This window comes from Jaculus jaculus, chromosome 4 (assembly GCF_020740685.1).
Source record: "Jaculus jaculus isolate mJacJac1 chromosome 4, mJacJac1.mat.Y.cur, whole genome shotgun sequence".
Classification (NCBI taxonomy): domain Eukaryota; kingdom Metazoa; phylum Chordata; class Mammalia; order Rodentia; family Dipodidae; genus Jaculus; species Jaculus jaculus.
Genome location: NC_059105.1, coordinates 97081551 through 97105389, shown reverse-complemented (window position 1 = coordinate 97105389; position 23839 = coordinate 97081551). Strand labels below are relative to the sequence as shown.

General features: G+C 39.3%; 1 protein-coding gene and 1 pseudogene across 4 annotated transcripts in view; one reads left to right on the top strand and one right to left on the bottom strand.

The window, feature by feature from the left end:
• The window catches only part of Gtdc1 (glycosyltransferase like domain containing 1), a 378813-nt gene that overhangs the window by 96853 nt on the left and 258121 nt on the right, over nucleotides 1-23839 (bottom strand). The gene's annotated exons all lie outside the window — the stretch shown is intronic.
• LOC101604226 lies at nucleotides 6782-7613 on the top strand (annotated as a pseudogene).

The following is a 23839-nucleotide window of genomic DNA, read 5'->3' as shown; positions in this document are numbered from 1 at the left end:
AATACTATAATACATGGTCATTATTCATTTTACAATATGGAAATTATCAAATATTATATTGATACAAACTTTACAGTTAATAATTCATATGGCATGTATGAAAGAGACTACCTCCTGAATACAGAAACTAAGGGTAGTCCTCTGGAGCTGCACATAGAGAATCATAACCAGCCTCTCCATCTGATTTAAACAAACAATGACACTACAAAATTGTAACATGCAAGACTGACCAGTAGGTTTCACATTGGCTATTGAACAATGATGTCAATACGTTCAGTCAGATCAAAAGGCAATGTTCACCTTATTGATAGATGACAGGTGAATATCTGGTAAGAAGAAATGTTAGATAGTTAAGAAGTGGTAAAGGTCAATAAAAGGGTTTTCAAATTAAAGGAAGAGTAAAAATGTTCTACTACCATATCAAAAACTTATTACTAATACTATAGAAAAATTAAGCTATATAAGCATATTATCTTTGTATACATATTTTTTATTCTTATGAATATGTATGTATGTATGTATGTATGTGTGTATATATATATAAATTATATATATAAAATATATATACATATTATATATATAATTTATATATGTACATATAAATTTTTCTGCATATATATATATATATATATATATATATATATATATATATGAAGAAAAATTACTCCTAAGACTCCAGTTACTCTTTAACTTTGAGATATATGAGCCTGATTCTTGTTAAATCCTGACTGGACCACATAACAGAAAAAAAGTTGAAAAGGCAAGTTTTTCTTTGTAGGCTGCCCAGTTAACTTCTACTAAGTATCATGACAAAATAATCAACAGTAACAGTATGCTACAATAATTAAAGTTAACAAAAGTGGGACAGGAGTGGGGGGAGGGAGGGAAACAGGGATCATATTTACATTTCCACTTCCCTTTGAGGTAACTGTTGTTCGCATTGAAAACAATCTGTACATACAACAATAGTACATGTTTGTCTGTCTATGATTCTCTGAGCAAGCTTAATCACACAAAGAGCTTTGTATAAGAATTAAACCATCTTAAGTCCAAATTATTTGGAAAAATGTTTGTTAAAAATTAGGACTGGGGGTGGGGAGGGAGGGAATTACCATGGGATTTTTTTTTATAATCATGGAAAATGCACATAAAAAAAAATTAGAAATATACCTGTTGATAAGATAAGATAAGATCAGAGGCTGTTGCAAATTGGATGGACACTGGCAACTCCCCCACAACCACCTAACCTGGACACCATTAGTGAAGTCACAGGCAATATTACCATGCCAAAATCTGACACCCCCCACTGGCTGCAGCTTATATGAAATCTCATGATATTAGAAGTCATGTCCTACTTGGGTGAGCTGGGATAACCTTAGCTTACATACAAATAGTAAAGAGTGTCTCCATGACTGGAATTCAAGCAGTTCCCAGCCAAGTAGAGAGAGACCAACTAAGCTGAGGGAACATCAAGAATTGATCCAAACAATGATTTCATGAAGGAATGCCAGAAAGGCTCAACTAACCCACAAGCACAAGTCCTAATGTAAAAACAAAACTAACATGAAAAACTAACACATACCTCCCCCTAAAAAGAATTAATCCCATAGCAATGGCCCTTTATGAAAGCAATTTAGATAAAATTCCAGACAAAAATCTCAAAAGAATAATTATAAATATGCTCACAGAATAAATACTGAACAAATTCCAAGGGAACTCAAGCAAACAGAGGAACGAAAGAGGGAAGTCAATACAAGATATGAGAATAGAATACAAATAGAAGAAAAACCAAACTGGAATGATGCTAGAAATGAAAACATCAATAAAGCAAACAAAATCTCAGTGGAAAGCATTACTAATAGAATGGATCATGTAGAGAACAAAGTATCAGGAACAGAAGAGAGGCTAAAGAAATTGATCATTCAATCAAGGGCAATGACAAATTTTTAAAATTGTACTAGAAAGTATTTTCAATAAAGTCATAGAAGAAAATTTCTCAAATATAAGGAAAGAGATGTTTATCCAGGTACAGCAGGTCCACAGACCACCAAACAGACAAGACAAGAAAAGAACCATTCCTATATCATAATAAAGTCAGAACACTAAATATATAGAACAAAGAAAGTATATTGAAAGGTACAAGAAAGAAGGAATAAGTCACTTACAATGTAGAGGTTTCTAAAATGCTAAAAGTAGAATTGTAACATGACTCAGTTATTATTCATAGGCATATATGCTATGGCAAAGCTAATTGCACAGCCATACTTATTGCAGCTCTATTCACAATTACAGGAAACAGAATAGTGTCTATCAACTTATATATAGACAATTAAAATGTGGTATATACACATACTGGAATTTTATTTTGCTGTAAAGAAAAATGAAGCTACGAATTTGCAAGAAAATGGATGGAAACACAAAATATTACACCAAGCCTGGGAACTAAGCTCAGAAAGACAAATGTTGTATGTTCACTTTCATATGTAGATCCTAACTTACAATTCACAAATTTGTGTGATTATGTTGTAAAGAGTATCAACAGCAGGCAAGAAGGCAGTAGCCTTATATTTGGCCAACCAGGCCAAATGAGCCAATGGGTGCAATAGTGCATATCTGTTATGGGGGAAACCAAATGAGCTCTAATTTGACTGGAAGCCTGCTCCATGGGAGGATATACATTACTGATACTGAAAACCCAAAACAGGGTAGTCATGAGCCTTAGGGGTGTAACATCTGCTGCTGTCTGGCTAAATGGATATAATATGCTCACCAAACTGCCCACTAAGCCCTTATTATTGTTAATGTTTATACCCGTATGTTAATGCTACTCTCACTTTTGGTTAGAGAAGCTTCTCTTTTCAGATGGCAGTGACCTTGGGGTGACTGAGAAGGCACCACAGCACTGAGCAGAAGTGACAGAGGAGTGCTCAGCACTGAAATAGCTCAATCATTCCTTCCATGGCTCAGGGTCCATTGCAGAAGAGGTGGCAAAAAGAATGTAAGAGCCAAAGGAAGGGTAGGACTCCTTACAACGTGCTCCTCCAGACACAAAATGTCCTGGATATCCATGACCTCACAGTGCCTAATACTATCTACATAAGACCTTCATAATAGGAGGAAACAATGATGGACATCAAGATAAAAGAGAGACTGATTGAGAGGGGCAGGGGATATGATGGAGAATGGAGTTTCAAAGGGAAAGTTGGGTGAGGAAGGGAATTACCATGGGATATTGTTTACAATCATGGAAGTTGTCAATAAAAATAATGATGATAAATAATTTTAAAAATAAATAAATAAAAATTTTAAATCAGCTAGAAAGGGACCATAGCAGATGCAGCCCTTAAGTGGGAGAGTGAGGTGAGAGTTAAATACAGTCATGACAGTATGTTCAGGGATACTGAGGGTAGAAAGTTTTAAGAAGGTATGACAAAGGAAGCATAGAACATATTACTTCAAAAATATTTCTCATATTTATAAAAGAATTTTTATATGTGTGTAAGTTTGTTAGATTAAATAAACCAAAATTTTTCCAGATTTATAAAAAGAAGGTATGCAGGTGGGAGATGGTGGAGAAGAGGGAGTGCGTAGCAAGATAACCAACACAAGCATATATAATAAGCCATATGGTTATCTGACAAGCTGATTAAATGTATAATTTAAAAAAAAATTGGGTGAAGGTACCACAAATGAGGAGTGGATAATGCTGCTACCATGAGCCATAAGTTATTAAATAAAAATCCCAGTGTCAGGTATGGTATACTTCCCTATGAGGATCAGGGACAAACCTGAGGCCCTCAACTTAATATAGGCTATTGACACTGGTCTTGGTTGCCTATTAGGACTAGATGATAAGACCCTAATTCTGAAGATATCACATGATTTGGTTGCAGAACATACAGAATTTCAGTTGGAACTGAGCTGGGAAGTACCTTCTACTATCTAGCTGTCATAGTGGTGGAAGGTTCGATGAAGGCTATTGAGGGAGAAAAGTCATCAACAGTCTTACCCCATAGTGTGGAACAATTACAACTTGCCAGGCAAGATATGCCCACTGAACATAGGACATGACTAGGAGGGGAATAGCAGGAGTAATTAATTGCTTTCTTTTCTTTCTAATTTTTGATAATTTATTTGAGAGAGAGAGAGAGAATATGAGTGGGCACACCAGGGCTTCCAGCCATTGCAAAAATCTCCAGACACAGTACCACCCTGTGCATCTGGCCTACATGGGTACTGGGGAACTGAATCTGGGTCTCAGGCTTTGCAGACATGTGCCTTAACTACTAAGCCACCTCTCCATTCCTCAATGGCTTTCTGACTGGATTTGAGAGATCTGTTCCACAGGAATAGATCCATGTCTAGAGTTGTAAATCTAATCAAAAACCCATGGATATCACAGGCTCAGAGGGTAATCTACTAGTATTGTTTAGCTAAGTTAAAATATCAAACTTTCTAAATACTCATTTATGCTTTTACCCATATACTAGTGCTGCTGCTGCTCCTTTCCCTTCTTCTCCTCCTCCTCTCCACCTCCCTGCCCCCCCATTTTCCTTTTTCTTTTTGGCAGTGGGCTGCAAAGACCCATACCTGGTTAGAGTGCAGAGAAAAAGTTACTGTTGAATGCTAAGATGGCCATCTTCAAGGCTCACTGAGTATCATGGAAGAGGGCAGAAAGACTGTAAGAACTGGAGAATGGGAAGGAGTGTTGTGGAATGTGTCCTTCTGTATATGACATGGCCACTACAATCAAGAGCACACAGCAGGTATGGTTTCCTGCTTAAACCTGTGTAAGATTGGGCTCATCTATATTCCATCATGGATGACGGAGAGTATCCAGTGGCCACACTCTTCCCTGAGGAGCTTTTGGAAGTGGAGATGGCAGGGGATGGGAGGAATTATTTTCTTATTTTAGTAAAGCACTGGTAAGTTACCCTTGCTGCAGTAAATAGCATGCCCCATGCTCATTCAGGTAACCCTAAAAAAAACATAAAGGAGGGCCCAACATGAGGTGGAAGTGAAGAAAGGAGATAAAGATGGAATAAACATGATTTAAATATACTGTGTAGAAATGAAATCATCAAAAAAATCAGTACTACTATAAGTGACTTGAGACAACAGATACATTCTGAAAGCTCTTCCTGGAGTCATTTAAGCAAGGTCATGTACTCAGAATGGAGACAAAGATAAAACTTAAACATTCTATAGAAAAAGTCTTTCCACTTATTGCTGTTCTAAGCCAATCTCAAATACAAAAATATTTTGTTATCCCACTTACATATTTACATCAATGCTGATTCACCTTTCAGCAATTTGGCAAATGTGTATGTGAATCTTGGAAATTTCCATAATGTGAAATAGCATTTGTATAGAGATTTTAAAGGTCAGCTGGGATATATTGTGTACTCAGAGAAGTTTAATGACAACCACTACAGCTGCAATAGCATACCTTTGTGACAATGTATGATCTCATATACACTTCTACTTTAATTTTCATATATTTGATATCTATATCATTATACTAATGATAAGTTTGAAGAAAAGTGAATTTAGTCAGAATTTTTTTGTGAACTGGATCCTTTGGAATCATCTTGTTGATATATGGGCTGACTGAATACTAAATTGACTTTCTGTCATCCTACATAGTAATATCAAGATTTTTCTCCTTTTGTGAAGCTGTCAACCTATTTGCCCCAAACTATCAATGCAGAAAAAGTGATATATTTAATCCTCCTGTAAGCACACTAAGACCAATGTGGTGGTTTGAATCAGATGTCCCCATAAACTCATATGTTCTGAATGTTCTATTCCCAGTTGATGGCAATTTGAGAGGTGGAGCTTTGTTGGAGGAGATGGGTTGCTAGGGATGGGCTTAGCGATGTGTTATAGCCAACTTCTCTTGCCAGAAATAGGCCCACTCTCTAGCTGCTGTTTACTAGCTGTTGTGGCAGAGGTGAAGTCCAGTCTCTGATTATGTCATGTTTTCCCTTGCCATTAGGAAGTTTCCACTTGAGACTGTAAGCTGAAATAAATCACTTCCTCACATACACTGCTTTTGGTCAAGTGTTTTGTCCCAGTAATTAGATGATAATTACAACAGCAAGATATTGCTTAACTGAAAATTGCAGTACTTGAGTAATTTAGAGGATTTTAGTAACAAGGTATTTTATTTTACTTTTACAAATACACTGTACATCTTTCTCCATGAATATGCCTAAATAAAAATGTCTGTCTGTCTGTCTGTCTAACTACTGAGGAAAACAAATCTTCTATTAATAATGACAACAACTTGTGCAGGTGGTATTTGCTGCAGTGTATTATGATCACAACTTAATGGAGTTTAACATTATCATTATGTCATTATTGTTGTGATATATGAACAATTATAAAGAAATCAACATGTGCTTTTCATTTTGAAAACATTATTTTTCACTGTTGACATGTCAACAAGTGATGTAAATATAAACCATTACCAACAATGCAATGCAACAGTAACCTGTCAAAAATTATTATATAACAATTAAGGAAATTGCCAAATAATTCTTTACCATCTGATTAAATAATGGGAAAATTGCTGTGATTTGGAACAGAATGGCATTTCAGATAGGATGCTAGAATGCTATTTCTGACATAGGTTTGCAATCTATTTTAACATGGTAAAGACATGAAGCATGTACTAAGTGCCCTGCACAAGAGTAGGAGCTATAAAGAAATAAAACAGGAAATCACTGGCTGAGAGGGTGATCTCCTGACCTTGGAGCAAAGACACTCCCTGCAATCCATGTGCATCATCTTCTTTAAGTTTGATCCTCATCCTGTTTCCAAAAATGCATACAGGCTCATCCTGGCAGCCAACAGAGATGAATTCTATCACAGACCATCCAAGTTAGCAGATTTCTGGGGGATCAACAATGAGATTCTCAGTGGGCTCGACATGGAAGAAGGCAAAGAAGGAGGCATGTGGCTGGGCATCAGCACACATGGGAAGCTTGGGGCGATCACTAACTACCTACAGCCCCAGCAGTTCAAGGATGCCTGTGGTAGAGGTGAACTTGTAACCCACTTTCTGATCACTGACATGGACAGCTTGTCCTACCTGAAGAAGGTCTCCACAGATGGTCATCTGTACAACAGCTTTAACCTCATAGCAGCTGACCTGAGCACAGCAAAAGGAGGCATTGTTTGCTACTATGGAAACCAAGGGGAGTCTCAACCCATCATCCTGACACCAGGGACCTATGGTCTAAGCAATGCACTGCTGGAGACACCCTGGAGGAAGCTGTGCTTTGGCAAGCGGCTCTTCATGGAGGCAGTGGAACGGAGCCAGGCACTCTCTAAGGATGCCTTTGTTGCCCAGCTTCTGGGTGTGCTCAACAACGAAGAGGTGCAGCTACCAGACCCAACCATTGAGGACCAGGGCAGAGAGTACATACAGACAATATTGAGCAAAATATGCAGTTGTTTGTGTGCACTGTACCAACCATGGCACCAGAACCAACACCATCATTCTCGTGGATGCAGATGGCCATGTAACCTTCAAGGAACGCAGCATGCTGGACAAGGACCCCTCCCGCTGGGAGACCAACACCTACAAGTTCACATTACAGAGCTAACTTCAACTGATAGGCATGACCAACAAAGGGCCAGTATGGACAAGAGTCTTCCATGGCCAAATTCACTGCCTATGAGTTGGATAGAGTTCCCAGGACCAGAATCTCTGATCTGTATTATTACCCCTCCTTGTTACCATGCCCAGCTTAGAGTTTGTCTTTATGCCAGTTGGGAGTGAAGGAGTCTGGCACTAGGTCTGGGTCAGGGCTGGCTGTGTGAGTTCACATGTGTGAATGCCCCTGGGCCTGCCCTGCCCATGTGCACATAGGTGACATGTGCACACACACATGGCTTGGTATTCATGTGCACAAAGTCACACACTTGCACACATGCTTGATCACATGCACATACACATGTCCAGCAATCAGAGAAGCAGCTCTTGTCCCTCACAATTCTAGCTAGAAGGTCTTTTCTCTGGTCACATAACAGGAACAGGCTTCTGTTGAGACAGGCCTTTTCTGTTCTCAACATACAAAGGCATAACTGTGTCTAAGCTCCCCATAGCCAGACCTGTTTGTTGCAGAAAAGTTGATCATGTTTGACACAAGGCAGGACTATGAAAAGCCTCTTTTAAAACAGAAGCAGAGGGCCTGGCATGGTGGCACACGCCTTTAATCCAACCACTCGGGAGGCAGAGGTAGGAGGAGTGCCATAAGTTTGAGGCCATCCTGAGACTACATAGTGAATTCCAGGTCAGTCTGGACTAGACTGAGTCCCTACTTAAAAAAAAAAAAAAAAAAAAAAAGAAGCAGAGGGGTTGGTGAAGTGGCTCAGTAGTTAAATAAGTCCCATCCATTCACATAAAACCAGAGTAGCATTTGTTTGTAGCAACAAGAGACCCTGGCATGCTTGCACACACACATACACATGTGCAAATAAATAAAGAAAATACAGAAGCAGAAAAAAATAAATAAAACAGAGGACCTGAGAGAGCCAACAATATAACATGCATATACATGTAAATCTCAAATAACTGGGGACAGACATATCATCTTACCAAGCAATGAACTTAGTGATTAATAACACAAGGATAGCAGAAACTCAGAGAAAGAAAAGAATACCACAGGCTGCAGTTGCTCATGATGATTGTATGCTAAAATGTAGGAAATAAGAAATAGTCCATCTCTGCTTCCTTGTTTCCTTCTTTTCTTCCCCCCCCCCACTTCTGTTTTTGCATGTGCATGTGTATAGCCTATTCATGTGTATGTGGGAATATGTCTGTTATGAGTGTGTGTGTGCCCGTGCATGTGGAAGCCAGAGGTCAACATCATGTGTGTTTCCTAATTGCTCTCCACCTTAATTCTTTGAGGCAGAGTCTCTCCCTGAACCTCAAATTCACTGATTCAGCTAGACTAGATAGATAATAAATCCCACAGAATCCCTGTCTCTGCCTTCCTTTTGCTAGGATTATTGGCACACCTGCCCAGCATTTCTGTAGTTATTTTGGATCTGATTTCAGGTCCTCATGTTTGTGAAGCAAGCATTTTACCCATTCCTCAGCTCTGTTAATTCTTTCCTTTCCAATATTTACTCACAACAAATACTTGCTATTACTACATGACAGGTGCAATGGCAAACAAAGTAGACATGTCCCCATACTGTCTATAATTGATTTGAAGTTGGTGAGACTGTATGGAAGGTCAATAAACCAGTAATTACATGAAGAAAATAATATAATTGCTATGATACAAAAGTATCACATTTCCACAGGAAACTATGGCTTTAAATTATAGATCATGTATACAATCATGTTTCTATAAACTAAGCAAAATGGTCAAAAGTCACTGTGATTTAACTTTATTTCATTAGGTATTGGCCTGTGATTTTAGACCCTGGCTAAAAAGTAGTGTCATGGTCGCAGTTTATCTCATCTATCCCTATCTTGCTCCCCCATTCTTCCTATAGAAGTCTTTACTGTGATGCACATTTTCACACAGAAACAGATCTACTCTATAACTCATAAAATGATGGAGTAGTGAAATCTGTACAAAAATGTGGAGAGACAGTTTGCCTCTGGTATTAGCATTTGCTGTAGCTATTCCTGGCACTGGGCAACACATGTTTTTTAATAAACTTGTAAAAACAGTGTAGGTCTAGCTGTAAATATGTTTTACTTGTGAATGTATGCTGAATATAATACCCAAATAGACAGTAGTTGGGTATGTCTCCCCTAAAAAAATTCACCATATAATAGAAAGAGGTAGAGTTTGAATGATGAGGTCTATTGCACTATGATGAGGTCTATTGCACTATGAGTCACTGTTTACAATAGCCAATTCAGAGTAAAAATATGCATTTGTCTTCCTTATGTTTTTTCTTTTTTAGTCTCTTAGAAATATCCAGCTTTGTATAAAGCAGCCTGTATCTATAATTAGAACTGAGCCACACAATTAGATGCCTGTCAGTATTGTAGCAATCAGTTTAAAAATAAACATCGAAGTTACTAGTACAAAACATGGAGGAATTACTATGCAAGCCAATATGCTTAATTTTCATTATGATCAATAACATTCAGTGGCCAGAGAAGTATATAAACATAATTGTTAAGATATCTAGATGAACCAGTGAGCATGGTCTACTAACAAAATACTCCCTTTCACTAGGTTATTAAAAACTGTATACAAATAGTCAACAGAAATGTCTAATTTTGCTTTTTTAAAAATTATTTTATTTATTTATTTATTTATATGAGAGAGAGAGACAGAGATAGGCAAATAGACAGACATTGGGTGTGCCAGGGCTTCTAGCCACTGAAAATGAACTCTAGAGGCACAAGCTACCATGTGCTTTTGGCTTTTTTCAGTTCTCAGGAGTCCAACCTGGGTCCTTAGACTTTGTAGGCAAGTGCATTAGTGGCCAAACCATTTCTCCATCCTGAACTTTGCTTTGTTTTACTGATAGGGATTGTCTACATAAACCCATTTAAGTGTATTTATTTGTCAAAACTACTCTTGTTAGGCCCAACTTATTATAGAGCTCACATTCAAGAGAATCACATAATGTTAGCAGCTGAATACTGTTTTATGATAACTATCAGAGATACTTAGATTTGACATGTCTGAGTCAAATACTGTAGTCAGCATATCAAGAGTGGTTTCTTTAGCTGGGTGTGGTGGCACATGCCTTTAATTCCAACAGAAGTAGGACAATCTCAGTGAGTTCAAGGCAACCCTGAGAGTACATAGTGAATTCCAGGTCAAACTAGACTAAAGCAAGACCCTACCCAGAAAAAAATCAAAAAACAAAGCATGGTGGCAGAGTTAGGAGGATTGCTGTGAGTTCTAGGTCACCCTGAGACTGCATAGTGAATTCTAGGTCAGCCTGGGCTACAGTAAAACCTTACATAGAAAAAGAGAGAGAGGGGAGAGAGAGAGAGAGAGAGAGAGAGAGAGAGAGAGAGAGAGAGAGAGAGAGAGAGAGAGAGAGAGAGAGAGAAAGAGAGAGAGAGAGAGAGAAAGAGAGAGAGAGAAGGAAGAAGAAGAAGAAGGAGGAGGAGGAGGGAGGGAGAGGGAAACAGGTTTCTTTCTTGGCAAGTAGTGTGCATACATGCATGTATGCATGTCCCCATGTGAGTGTACAAGTGGATGAAATCAGGTGTATTTCTAAATAACATTCTACTGTGAGTCAGGGTTTCTTACTTGAATCCCAGAGCCTGGTAACTACGTAAAGTCTGGCTAGCCAGGTTGCCTCTGGAATCCCTGTCTCTTCCTCTCAAGTACCTGCATTTAAGGGACATTCCTGTGACCGCCTGGCATTTACAATGTTGCTTATGATCTAAACTCTTAACCTTGCATGGAACGTGCTTTAATACCATATCCTCAGCCCCAAGAAGTTTCTTAAATATACAGGAGGATATAATTAAACTATCTACTTAATAAAACAATGGCAGACAAATAGTAAGCTTGTCATTAGTAATGTGGATGGGAGAAAACAAAGTACAGATTTAGAAAACAAAATTCTAGACCCAAAAATCCATGTATGCTACAAAATAATAAAAATGTAGATTTAAAATGAAATGCTCATCAAAATGATTATGAATTAATTCTAAAGGCTTGCTGTTTCCTTCACAGAAATATTTTATTTCTCTTCTTCCTAAATGGAAGAGAGTTCTTAGGAGCTATATGTGGAGAATCAGGTAAATGGCTTAAGCTTGAACACCACCTTCAATGAATCCATGCCCTTAAAGGGCAATGGTAGGAACAACAGAACAGGTTATAAGGAGAAAGATTTTTGACCCCAGGGAAAAAGAAGTTTCTAATGTACAAAAATAAATGAGTTTCCCAAGTAGGTAATGCATTGCCAGTGACCAGATGAGGCCAGCATTGGCTGGTATCTATATGATGGGGATAGTACAGAGTGTTAAAATAGTCTAGTTGTCTCTTTTATGATTCAATGGATTAAGTGTTAACAACAATTATAACAGATTTTATAAGGCATTTAATAATTTTGAATCTAACAAAAAAAGGGCAATTGATTTCTTACATGATTTTCCTACATTCTTGGTTTTAACTGAAGCTTAAATGGTTTACCTAAGTTTTAGAGAAATCCATCTTTCCTCAAATAGACATAAGCTGTATATCTGGTCTATCTGTGGTGTTGGTGGGTGGTTCATTTTAAAACCAGAACAGGCATGTTTACATACACACACTTATAATCAAATATATTTTTTTTCTATTGTAACTGCACAATTCTTTCTCACCAGAGCATACTTGAAACAACTGAAGAGGACAGAAGAACATACAGAATCAGACATATAGAGTATTTTTTCAATGCTGCAAAGCATCAGATTGTTAGCAGCTTTGCTTTTATTTTTCACCTAACAATTCATCATGTATACTTTTCTGGACAGTAAATACCCATTTATTTTAGTTTCTTTTTCTTTTTGACAAGTATATAGTATTTTGCTGAATGTATATATCACAATTTGCATTAATTGTGATGTGTTTCTAAAGTAGTACTTCAAAAATACAAACAATACATTAAACTTTGTAAATTCAACCTAATGTAATGCTAGTATTTATTTAGAAAAAAAAAATAACCTGTAAGCAAGATGGTCAGGTTGTATAGTAATACACATTACAAGTCTGAAGAAACTGTCCAACATTCTATCTACTAGGTGTGAAAATATCCATTTCCTTAGGTCACTTATCAGCATCAGATTCTGTCACTCTTGCTACTAGTTAATTAATAAAAAATATTTTGCTGGGCTGGAGAGATGGCTTAGTGGTTAAGCGCTTGCCTGTGAAGCCGAAGGACCCCGGTTCGAGGCTCAGTTCCCCAGGTCCCACGTTAGCCAGATGCACAAGGGGGTGCACGTGTCTGGAGTTTGTTTACAGTGGCTGGAAGCCCTGGCGCGCCCATTCTCTCTCTCTCCCTCCATCTGTCTTTCTCTCTATGTCTGTGGCTCTCAAATAAATAAATAAAAAATGAACAAAAAAAAAAAAGAAAAAATATTTTGTTTATAGCTATACAAAGAATGCAGAATATATATAGTTTATGAGCATGGATGTGAATATGAATATATATACACACATACATATGTATGTATATATATCTATATATATGTATACACACATATACATATGATATGTTAAATTTGCATTTTTGTCAAGGCTACTATAAGCAATGTGCACAATGCTCCAGGGAACTGAGAGGACCAGGAAGACAACATGTGCTGGATGAAGATGTTTCTCTTCAGATTCCAGTTTACTAGGTAGAACACACACAGAATAGAGGTAAGAAAGCAGAACACAATGAGTGGTGGTTGGAACAATACACACTGCACAAGCATGCGGCAGTGACTGTGAGAGGGGCACCAGAATGCAGCAGTGACGGTAAGAGGAAGCACGGGGTGTGACAGTGACTGACTGAGCAGCAATGAGTAAAGACTGGAGAGCAGGAAGTCTGAGCAGGGCAGAGGCAAGGTGGAGGGAGGGATAGTGCACATGGAAGGCAAGTCTTCAGCACTGATGTTCAACAGTTGGTGAGTTATAGCCAAACACAGAAGTGCACGAATTAGTCCAATCTTTTTATTCTTGTTCAAGCTGCCTTATGTTCCTTCAGAGAACTGTAATTACTCAAACTTATTGTTATACATTTTATAGATATGTGTTCCTTGTTTATTCTCTCTTTCTTCCTCCAACAGAGAAAACTGTCTTTTTGCTCACTGACAAACCTACAGAAACTGAATGAATCCAGCACTAAGCAGGTCCTCAGGAGGCTTTGGTATGGAATGAATACCCCACACTATTATTAAAAGGAGTTTGAAATGTTCAAGAGGATGAATTTAAAAGAAAACTGAAGGGGCTTAGCAGTTAAGCGCTTGCCTATGAAGCCTAAGGACCCCAGTTCGAGGCTTGATTCCCCAGGTCCCACATTAGCCAGATGCACAAGGGGGCGCACGAGTCTGGAGTTCGTTCGCAGTGGCTGGAGGCCCTGGCGCGCCCATTCTCTCTCTCACTCTCTATCTGCCTCTTTCTCTCTCTGTCTGTCACTCTCAAATAAATTAAAAAAAAAATAAAACTGAAAAATAATTATAAAGTGAAATGAAGTATATAAAATGATGAAATATGATGGCATTTATGGGCCTTTAGTATGGTTTTATTATTCAAGATAAGTTGATCTTGTGTCAAATCCAGTACCAGCCAGAAGAGACCTGAAAAATCACAGAAGTCAAGGAAACAAACCTGAGAATGGATGAGCAGAATATATACATGTAAGAGGATTACAGAATCATGGTGAGTAATAATAGTGACCAGAAATGGATATTTAGAGATGCATGTTGCATTCTGGGGCTGAACATACACATATATAATCTTATAAGAATGGTCTATCATTATCCCATGTTTCAGCTGAGTAAAACAGACACTGAAAGGTTAAGTAATGCGTTCAAAGTCCCACAGCTAGTACATGACCTGAAGAGTCATTTCTCATGTGTTTCTCTCATGTTCAAGAAATAAACTTAGGAGTTAGGTGTGTAGGAGGTCATCATAATCACACAATGATACGGCACACACATACACAATCAAATCATAAATTAAAATATCTGAAAGTCATTGTGCCAAACCATCTAATGTCAATCTAATGAAAAGCTGAGAATTTAGTGGGGGTACCTAAAGAGGAGCAGAGAACAAGAACATAAAATCATAACACAGACTTTTAACTATGATTTAAACCACAAAACAAACAAAAAACCACATGTCCTTTCACATTTTTATTATTCAACAACTTTTCCTTGGATACCCATATAAAGAAGCAGTGACAGCAAAAGCTTTGTCATTGTTAAACTGCTGCTTCTGACTGTGGCACCAAGGTGATCTCCAGGAGCTCCACCCACTCACTCCTCATGCTTGCTGTCACTTACACCCTCACACTTAGAAGGAAGAACTGCCCATGGCAGAGCCAGCTCTTGACCCAGTGTGCCTGCCTCCACCCAGCCTTCGTCCCCAGCACCACATATTTGATCCGCTTACAGGCAAAGAGGCCAGCACAGTGGATTTGGCTGGGCTTCATTCAGACAAGGCCAGGCTGAAGTCCAGAAACGTTTTGCCCTTTTTTGAGTGCAGCAGCCTTGAGGACATCTACTTGTATCTCAGACTGAGCTGTGTTCTAGCAGCTCCAACAAAAGTTAAAATTCCTAAGGCCAGTCTCAGCCTTAGGACCATAATCACAGTCAGCACAGAAAAAGAGTCTTTGCTCACTTCAATATACTTGCTTGCGAAAGGAAAAACCATAAAGGGAATTGTATTTTCCCACTGATTCCTGCAGCCTCCCAGAATGTGGGACCTGACAGGTGTCTAAGGGATCATTTAGTCCAGTCTCACGTTTATAAAGAAGGCAACAGAAGCCCAGACAGGTTAAGTGGGTAAGAAAAAGTCATACAGCTAATGAGTTGCAGGTCCCAAAAGGACAAAATCTCACTAACATGTGTGTTTTTAGACAAATCATAGCTTATGCAAGACATGTTAAAAGTGGTGTGGATTTAGGGTTGAAAAAGAGTTGGTTAGAGTGTTTTGCTTTATTACTTGAAGATTGATGGACTTGGAAGTTCTGACCTGGCCTGGGATGCAGAGCTGTCACTCAGAACCTGGGAACCTCAACTAGCCTTGACTCTAGACAAGGAAATGCTCTGAGCCCAGCAGATCTGGTATCTGAATTTCTAATCCCTATCTATGCAGAATTCACACATACCATGCGTCTCCCAAATGCCAGAAATGTTTATTTCCTCCTTCCTTGATGACCTTGCTTTTTAGCCAAGTCTTTCATTATCTTAAAATGTTGAAAAATGTGGTAATCACTGACCTACAGATTGAAACAGTACTCATTTTAAGATATTGTTTTATAATGTACATCTGTCTCTGGTGGCTATTATATTATTTTTAAAAATATTTATTTATTTATTTGAGAGGGACAGAGAAACAGAGAGAAAGAGGCAAACACAGAGAAAATGGGCACGCCAAGGCCTCCAACCAGTACAAACAAACTCCAGATGCATGCACCACCTTGTGCATTTGGCTTATGTGGGTCCTAGGGAATATAACCTGGTTCCTTCGGCTTTGTAGACCAGTGCCTTAACCATTATGCCATCTCTCCAGTCCAATTATATTATTAATAAGATGTTTTCAAGTCTAAAGTTGGCCCCCAAAAGCTTGAAATTACATTTAACATATGTGAGGATTTGTATCTAAGAAACACTTTTTTGAAAAGAAAAAAAGCTAAAGAATGAATTTAGTCTGGCACAGTAGATGCTAAGTTTTAGTCTCTGAAGCTGTGAAAACTTTCCAATCAATCAGCCTATAAATCCCATGAAGGATGACTCCTGTTGCTATGTTTTATCACTGTTAACGTAAAGGTAATGAATGGCTATGCATCCTTTTGAAGTCAAACATCAATACTTACCTGCCTGGGAAAACATGCACATTTACTCCCATTCTCATTCAGTTTTCTCATCCCTCTTATAATTTTACTTTCTAAAGCCAATAATTCACATAGAATTTTCATTTTTGAAAGAAGGAATTAAAAGAGGAGGAAGGAGAAATCATTAGCTTTTATGTTTCATCTTTTCCATGTTGCAAAGGATCTGCTAAGAGAACAAGGAACTCAAACCCAGCAAAATATGAAGAGTGATGCAGGGCTGAGGCATCCTTCAGAAGGACTCACAAGGGCACAGCTGGCAGTAGAGACATGGACTCAGGTGTAGAGCAGGACTCCCAGTGTCTAGACACACAGACCCCCAATGGGACACAGTAAACCCAGCTTTCTCTTTACCCTGAATCTTAGAGCAAGTTCAATCAAGAGGATCCCCCTTTAGTCTAGACTTACTCTATATACCTAGACACAAATATGCTGGTCTATCTGCTGAGCACAAGTGTAAATCAAGATTTTCTTGAAGGGTCATCATCAGGCATTTTGTTTATGAAAATAAAACAAAACAAAACAGGCTAAGAAAATATGTAAGACATAGCTGAACAAGATGAGAATTTCCCCAAATACTTAAACTCATAAGCTGTTTCACAATGGTAAAAAAATAAATCTTTTTCCAAAGCAACTTTTGACAAATTGAATCTTGTATATAAAATGGTTTGACATCTATATGGAAATACGTCCAAAATATTACCCTTATGTAATTACAGTCAATTTCTAATAACATCCTTAAAGCAGTCACACTGCCTATACACTGTAAATACCAATGTGAGCATGACACTGAACTTTAAATAAGTATTTATTAGAGAAACAGAAAAGGAGAGAGGGAGGGAGAGAGAGACAGACAGAGAGGGAATGGCCACACACACCATAGCCTCCAGCCACTGCAAAAACAAAAAAACCTCCAGATGCATGTGCCACCATGTACATCTGGCTTATGTGGGTACTGGGGAATTGAACCTGGGTCCTTTGGCTTCACAGGCAAGCACCTTAACTAACCCATCTCTCCAGCCTGACACTGAACTTTTCTATATGACCAGGGAAACAAAGAATATACATGAATGTGTATGTTGCTACTTACGAAAAATTAACCAGCAATAGGGCAACTGGATCTCAAGTAACATGATATGCTATCTGTTCTTACTTCCAAATTAACTGTAGATTTTTTTTTTCTGACTAGTTACAACTCTATGTTGAGTTTGCAATACATTTTTTAAGTGTTTATTATTATTACTAACAAGATGTTTCTTATGGATACATCATGTGTTGGTACCCTATTTTCCCTTGTCCCTGGCCCTATTCCATTGGGGATGCTCCTCAGTGGGGTTGCAGGTGTACACCATAGGGTTGTAGTTTATGCATTGTGGGAATAGTCAGTTATTTTTCGGGGGAGGGAATGCCTGTGGGCATGATGTCTCAACCTGTGGCTCTTATAATCTTTTTACCGGCTTTTCCTCAAAATCCCTGAGCCAAGGTGGGTGAGTTTTAAGTCTACTTCAGTGATGAGCTCTTAGGAGCCTCTAGCTTTCTGCTTTTGTAGGTGTTGAGTATCATCAGGGTCTGTCTCCTATACCCTGGTACAGACTATCAGGAATAGTATACAAGCAGAATTCATGCTTGTCTCCCTAATTCCCCTGTGGATTCAGCTGTGGCTTGGATGAAGTGTGAGGGATTGTTACCTTCTGGAAAAGAAGAACAGATTCCCCAAGAGACACTGAAGTCAGCATAGTTTAAATGGGATAAGTATTATTAATTTAGGGAGAAGTTGATATATGCAATCCCTCTTTTAGTCAAAGACTAGTAAGAGCCTGATACTGGAGAACATAATCTTTGCCTCCATAGGATTTTCTGATCTGGTTCCCAATTCCAGATATGGGTTCCTTTACACCAAGCCAGTATCTTAGCCAATCAGAAAGCTATTGGTTATCCACTGAGGCTGTGTGCCACTACTGCACTGCCATGTACTTCTTGTCAAGGTGCTTTTCTGAGTAGCTTAGAATTCTGGTCACTCAAACTGGGGTTGGCTATTTCCTCCCAGTAGCTCATGTAGCTCTTTCAAGCACTAGAAAGGCTAGTAGTCTCAGGACTGGCTTTCATTTGAATTCCAGAGAGGTCCCTCCATGCTCTGTGTCAGCAGTACATGGTGTGCTCAGCAGTAGGGCCTTAGCTTTTGCCTCAGGCAGGTAATCAAGTGCTTTGACAGAAAGCTGTCTAGATTTGGGGACCTCATAGGTTTCTGCAGTCAACAGCTCAATGTGGGTAGCGACCAATTTCTGGTATTGGGAGTTAAAGGTTAGAGACAGGAAAAAAAAAAAAAAATCTTTTAAGCTTAGGCTTCATCCTGCCCTCACCAGAGCCCTACTTTTCAGATGTTCCCTCCTTACTCCTTATGGGGGTTATATCTTTTAGGCTATCTCCAGGGATAAAGATTTCTATAGTATCAGCTCATTTTGGATTTAAGTTTATATTTGTTTTACCCCCTCTGCTTCCCCTACCTGCAATCCATTGGCTTATATTTTGTTCTCATGCCAGTACTATGTTGTTTTCGCTACTATGGCTTTATAATATAGCTTTAGATCAGGTATGGTAATGGTAATACCACTAGAGGGGTTTTTTTTTTTTTTTTTTAAACCTGAGGATATGTTTGGACATCAAAGGGTTATTCTCATTCCAAAGGATTTTTTTTTTTTTTTTTTTTTTTGAGATAGGGTCCCACTGTAGCACAGGCTGACCTGGAATTCACCATGGAGACTCAGAGTGGCCTTGAACTAACAGCAATCCTCCTACCTCTGCCTTCTGAGTGTTGGGATGGTGGGTGCCACCACGCCTGGCTTTCCTTATGAATTTTGAAATCATTATTTCAATCTCTGTAAAGAATGGTGCTGGTACTTTTATTGGTAATGCATTAAATCTGTATAATGCTTTTGGCAGAATTGCCATTTTCACAATATTAATTCTACCTATCCAGGAGCATGGGAGGTCTTGTTATCTTCTCAAGTCCTCCTAGATTTCTTCCTTGAGGTTTTTTATTTTTTAATTTTTTCATTATATAGGTCTTTCACATCCTTGATTAGTGTTATTCCAAGGTATTTAATTAATTTTTTTGTTGCTATTGAAAATGGGACAGCCTCACTGATTTCTTTCCTTTTTATCCTTCACATATAGAAAGGGTACTGACTTTTGTGCACTGATTATGTATCCTGCCACTTTACTGAAGGAATTAATCATCTTTAGAAGTTTTGAAATGGAGAATTTTGGGTCACTTATATATAGAATCAAGTCATCTGCAAAAAGGGCTAACTTGACTTCTTTCCAATTTCAATACCTTTTTTTTTTCTCCTGTCTTATTGTTTGGGCTAATATTTCTAGTACTATGTTGAAGAGCAGTGGTGTGAGTGGTCATCCCTGTCTTGTTTCTGATCTCAATGAGAACTCCTTCAGTTTTTCCCCACTAGGTGTTGTTTGGGCTTTGGGTGATTTATATATAGCTTTTATTGTGTTGAGCTATAAAACCTCCATGCCAATACTTTCTGGTGTTTTGATCATGAAGTGGTGGTGTACTTTGTCAAAGGCCTTCTCTGTATCAATTGAGATGAGCATGTGGTTCTTATGTTAATTTATGTGGAATATTAAGTTGACTCATTTACATATGTTGAACCATCCCTGCATCCCTAGGATGAAGCCTACTTGATCAATGTGGATAATCCTTTTGACGTGTTGTTGAATTTTGCTTTCAAGGGTGTGGTTCAGGCTCTTTGCATCTAAATTCATCAGGGATATAGCCCTATAGTTTTCTTTTCTAGCAGCATCTCTGTCTGGTTTTGGTATTAGGGTGATGATAGCTTCATAAGAGGAGTTGGGGAGGATTGTCTGGTCTCCAACTATGTGAAACAGTTTGAGAAAAATTGTTTTCAGTTCTTCAATGTAGGTTTGATAAAATTCGACTGAGAAGCCATGGCGAGGTGCAATGGGCTGATTCTCTCCTCAGGACCTGGGTCCGTCTGAAAAAGAGAAGCAAATTCTCCAATGGAGAGTAAAGTTAGTGCCAAATAAATGGGATAAACATTATTTTAGAGAGAATTTAATAGGTGTAGGCCCTCATGTAGCCCACAATTGGCAGGAGCCATAGTTTTAAGACTTTGATGTGTTCCATTCCAAGCCCTTTTGGCTTTCAGGGTTTCCACTGAGAAATCTAAGGTAATTATTATGGGATTGTTTTATATGTGGTGTGTTGTTTCTTGCTGCTTTTAGCACTCTTTGTTTTCATTGATAAGAGTTTTATCTATGAGGTGCCTTGGAGAGTTTCTACTTTGGTTTTATCTGTTTGATGTGCTATGGGCTTCTTGTATCTGGATGGGCTTCTCTTTTGAGAGACTGGGACATTTTTCTTCAATAATTTTGTTGACTATGTTCTTTATGCCTCTGGTCTGGATTTCCTCTCTTGGTATACCTATGATCTGGGGGTTTGGTTGTTTTAGGGTATCCCACACTTCCCTCATATTCTGTTCACTTGATTTTTTGTACTTATCAAAGTGTTTGGCCTCCCGATCAATTTCTTCTGTCTTGTTTTCCAGGTCAAAGGTTCTGTCTTTTACATGAGTAACTTTGTTAGTGAGGGGTTCTTGAGAGGTTTTTATAATTTATATTTAATTTTTGTTTTCTGTTGTGTTATATTGCATGGTGCTCATGTCTCTTTTAGGTACAATTGTAGTTTGAGTTCTGATTTTCTTGATGCTTCCTGGAATTCATTCTTATATTTGATCAAGCCTTCATTAAGCTTAATCAAATAGTTATTGAGATCTTCCATCTTTCTTGACACACCTTTAATTTATGCATATTTCTTTCAAGGTCTAATGTTTTCTTCCATCAAGTTAAGCTTACTGTCGGAAGCTGAATGCTCTAAGAGATGATTCTGTTCAATTTCATTGATAGGATTGTTGTTCTTTGATGGTTTGCTTCCAGTGCAGCGATTCTCTTGATCAGGGTCTCATTGGTTGTTGTGTTTCATTGTGGGAATGAATTTCTGCTGATTTCTCTATGATTTCATTGGAGGCTTCCATTTGGGACTAAGCATCCTTGCTGGAGATCCCTGTTTTCTGACTTTGGTTGGCATTTTTACATTGTGGTCTACCCATCTTGGGGAGACACTTTATTCTATTGAAGAGGAAAGAAGTGTTTGTCTTTGTCGAAATTTCAGAGAGTATTCTGTTTTAAATGTGAACCAGATTGGTATACTGGTGTTGATTGGGTTATAAGCACAGATCTATATATTGTAAAGATTTCAGGTCCATCACAAGTACCTGGGGAACTGAGAGCTCTGGCCTACTCACTCAACTTGCACAGACTTGTCAGCACACGGGAATCACAGGTTGGGGAAACAGGCACCAGCAAGCTGGAGAGCCAGAGGAAGAGGCCTGCTCCCACAGTGGCATGTGCACCCTGTAACTCGGGGGAATAGGAATGTGGGCAATACTGTGCCTGCCAGGATACCAGAGCAAAAGTCCTCTGTTTCCACAGCCTACATGCAGGTACCAAGCCTCACCAAATCAGGTACAGGGAGGCCTAACAGGAATAGGGAATTTGGAGGAGCCAGGTAACAGGGTTCTGGCACACTTATTCCATGACATGCACACCCTCTAGTACAAGGTATCTGGAAATTTGAGACCAGACCACTTCAATCAGGAAGGTGTAGCAAGGGTGTGTTTCTTCAGCAAGCTCACAGGGTCCAAGCAGCTCCAAGCCAGCTTCAGGGGACCTACTGGGACCAGGAAACTGGGAAGAGCTGGGGAGCAGGGATCTTCCCTATTCACTCTGCGCCTCGGGTGCACTCTCCATGTAATATATTTTTACAGGCAAAGAAATTATACTTTACTGATATGTTTTTCTTCAGATGTTATTCTTAAAATTCCACCAATTTCCAATGAAATGCTTTAAACAAATTCTGATGTGGAAACTGTCCATGGACCAGGAGCAAACAATGAACAGTTAATTTTTAAAAAGAACTTTCCAAAATAAATAGTCCAAAGGGAATAGGCACTGATTGATTCCTGCGTGTGGAAGCTTAGAATGCTCGGCCTACTCGCCCTCTTACTGCTCTGGCCACTGCGCCTTCAGTGAGTCCTGGCAATAACAGGGAATTGCTACTTCCCTCCGGGGCGGTAGCCCACCCCTCTCCCCTAGTAGCCGCCATACCCACGGAGCCAGGAGCCACAGCACTCCAATCCCTGTATGTGGAAAATTAGACTGCTCCACCCACTCACCCTCTTACTGCTCCAGCTGTTGCAAGTCCTGGCAATAACAGGGAATCCTTTATTCCCACAGGAGTGGGTAGCCCAGCCCTCCCCCCAAGTACCCACCTATCCACAGTGCAGCTGTGCCCAGATCAATCCCTGCCTGTGGAAGCTTAGACTGCCACGCCCACTGGCTCACTTACTGCTCCTGCCACAGCACTTCAGCAAGCCCAGTCCCACAGCAACTACCACACTACCTCAGACTGTCTCTGGCTTGCGCCACCTCAGGTGCCATCCCCTACCTGTCTGTTGTGCATGCTGTCTGCCATTGTCCTGTGGTGGGGGACCACAGATTGCTTCTGTGTCCCAATGTTCCCAGCCAGAGTTTGGGCTGCTTCAGGGCTTGGTGCCTCAGTGTCCCTCCTAGCTTGAACGCAGGCAGCTTTGGTGCATTACTGCTTGAGATTTCAGGCAACTTTGGCGCCCCTGCCAGGCAGTAAATCAGGCGGCTTTGGCAAGAGAGAGCCAAAGCCCAGGCTGCTTGGCAACTGCCCCAGGCTGCCTCAGATTCCCATTGTGCTTGAGCCCAGGCTGATCTACCCACCTACGTGCCCATACACTATCATGGGCAAAAGAAATAACACAAAAAAATCAAATGCAAGAAAATCCAGTTAGAGCACCCAGTCCTACAATGAATATATCTAACCAAAACATAGAAGAGTCATTAGGACCAGAACATCAAATTGAAGCTATGAGCAATGCAACCCTGACGAACCTACTGGTAGAACTTGCAGGAAAGCAACAAAGGACCAATAAGCAAGAACCCAGGAACCCACATGCTCTCAGCTCACCTAAGGCAAAATGGGAAATGGAAATAATAGGATATTCTGAAAGCTAGCTTAGGACTGCAGTGATCAACCATTAGAGAACCTGCCACAAATCAGGTGGAAGGTGAGGACTGACAACCCAAGTTGCCCTGTAACCTCCACATGTGCATGAGAACCCCCACACAAGAAACAGCACACACACACATACACCACCAACAACAAAAACAAGGAAAGCTCTAAGTGTTCTAT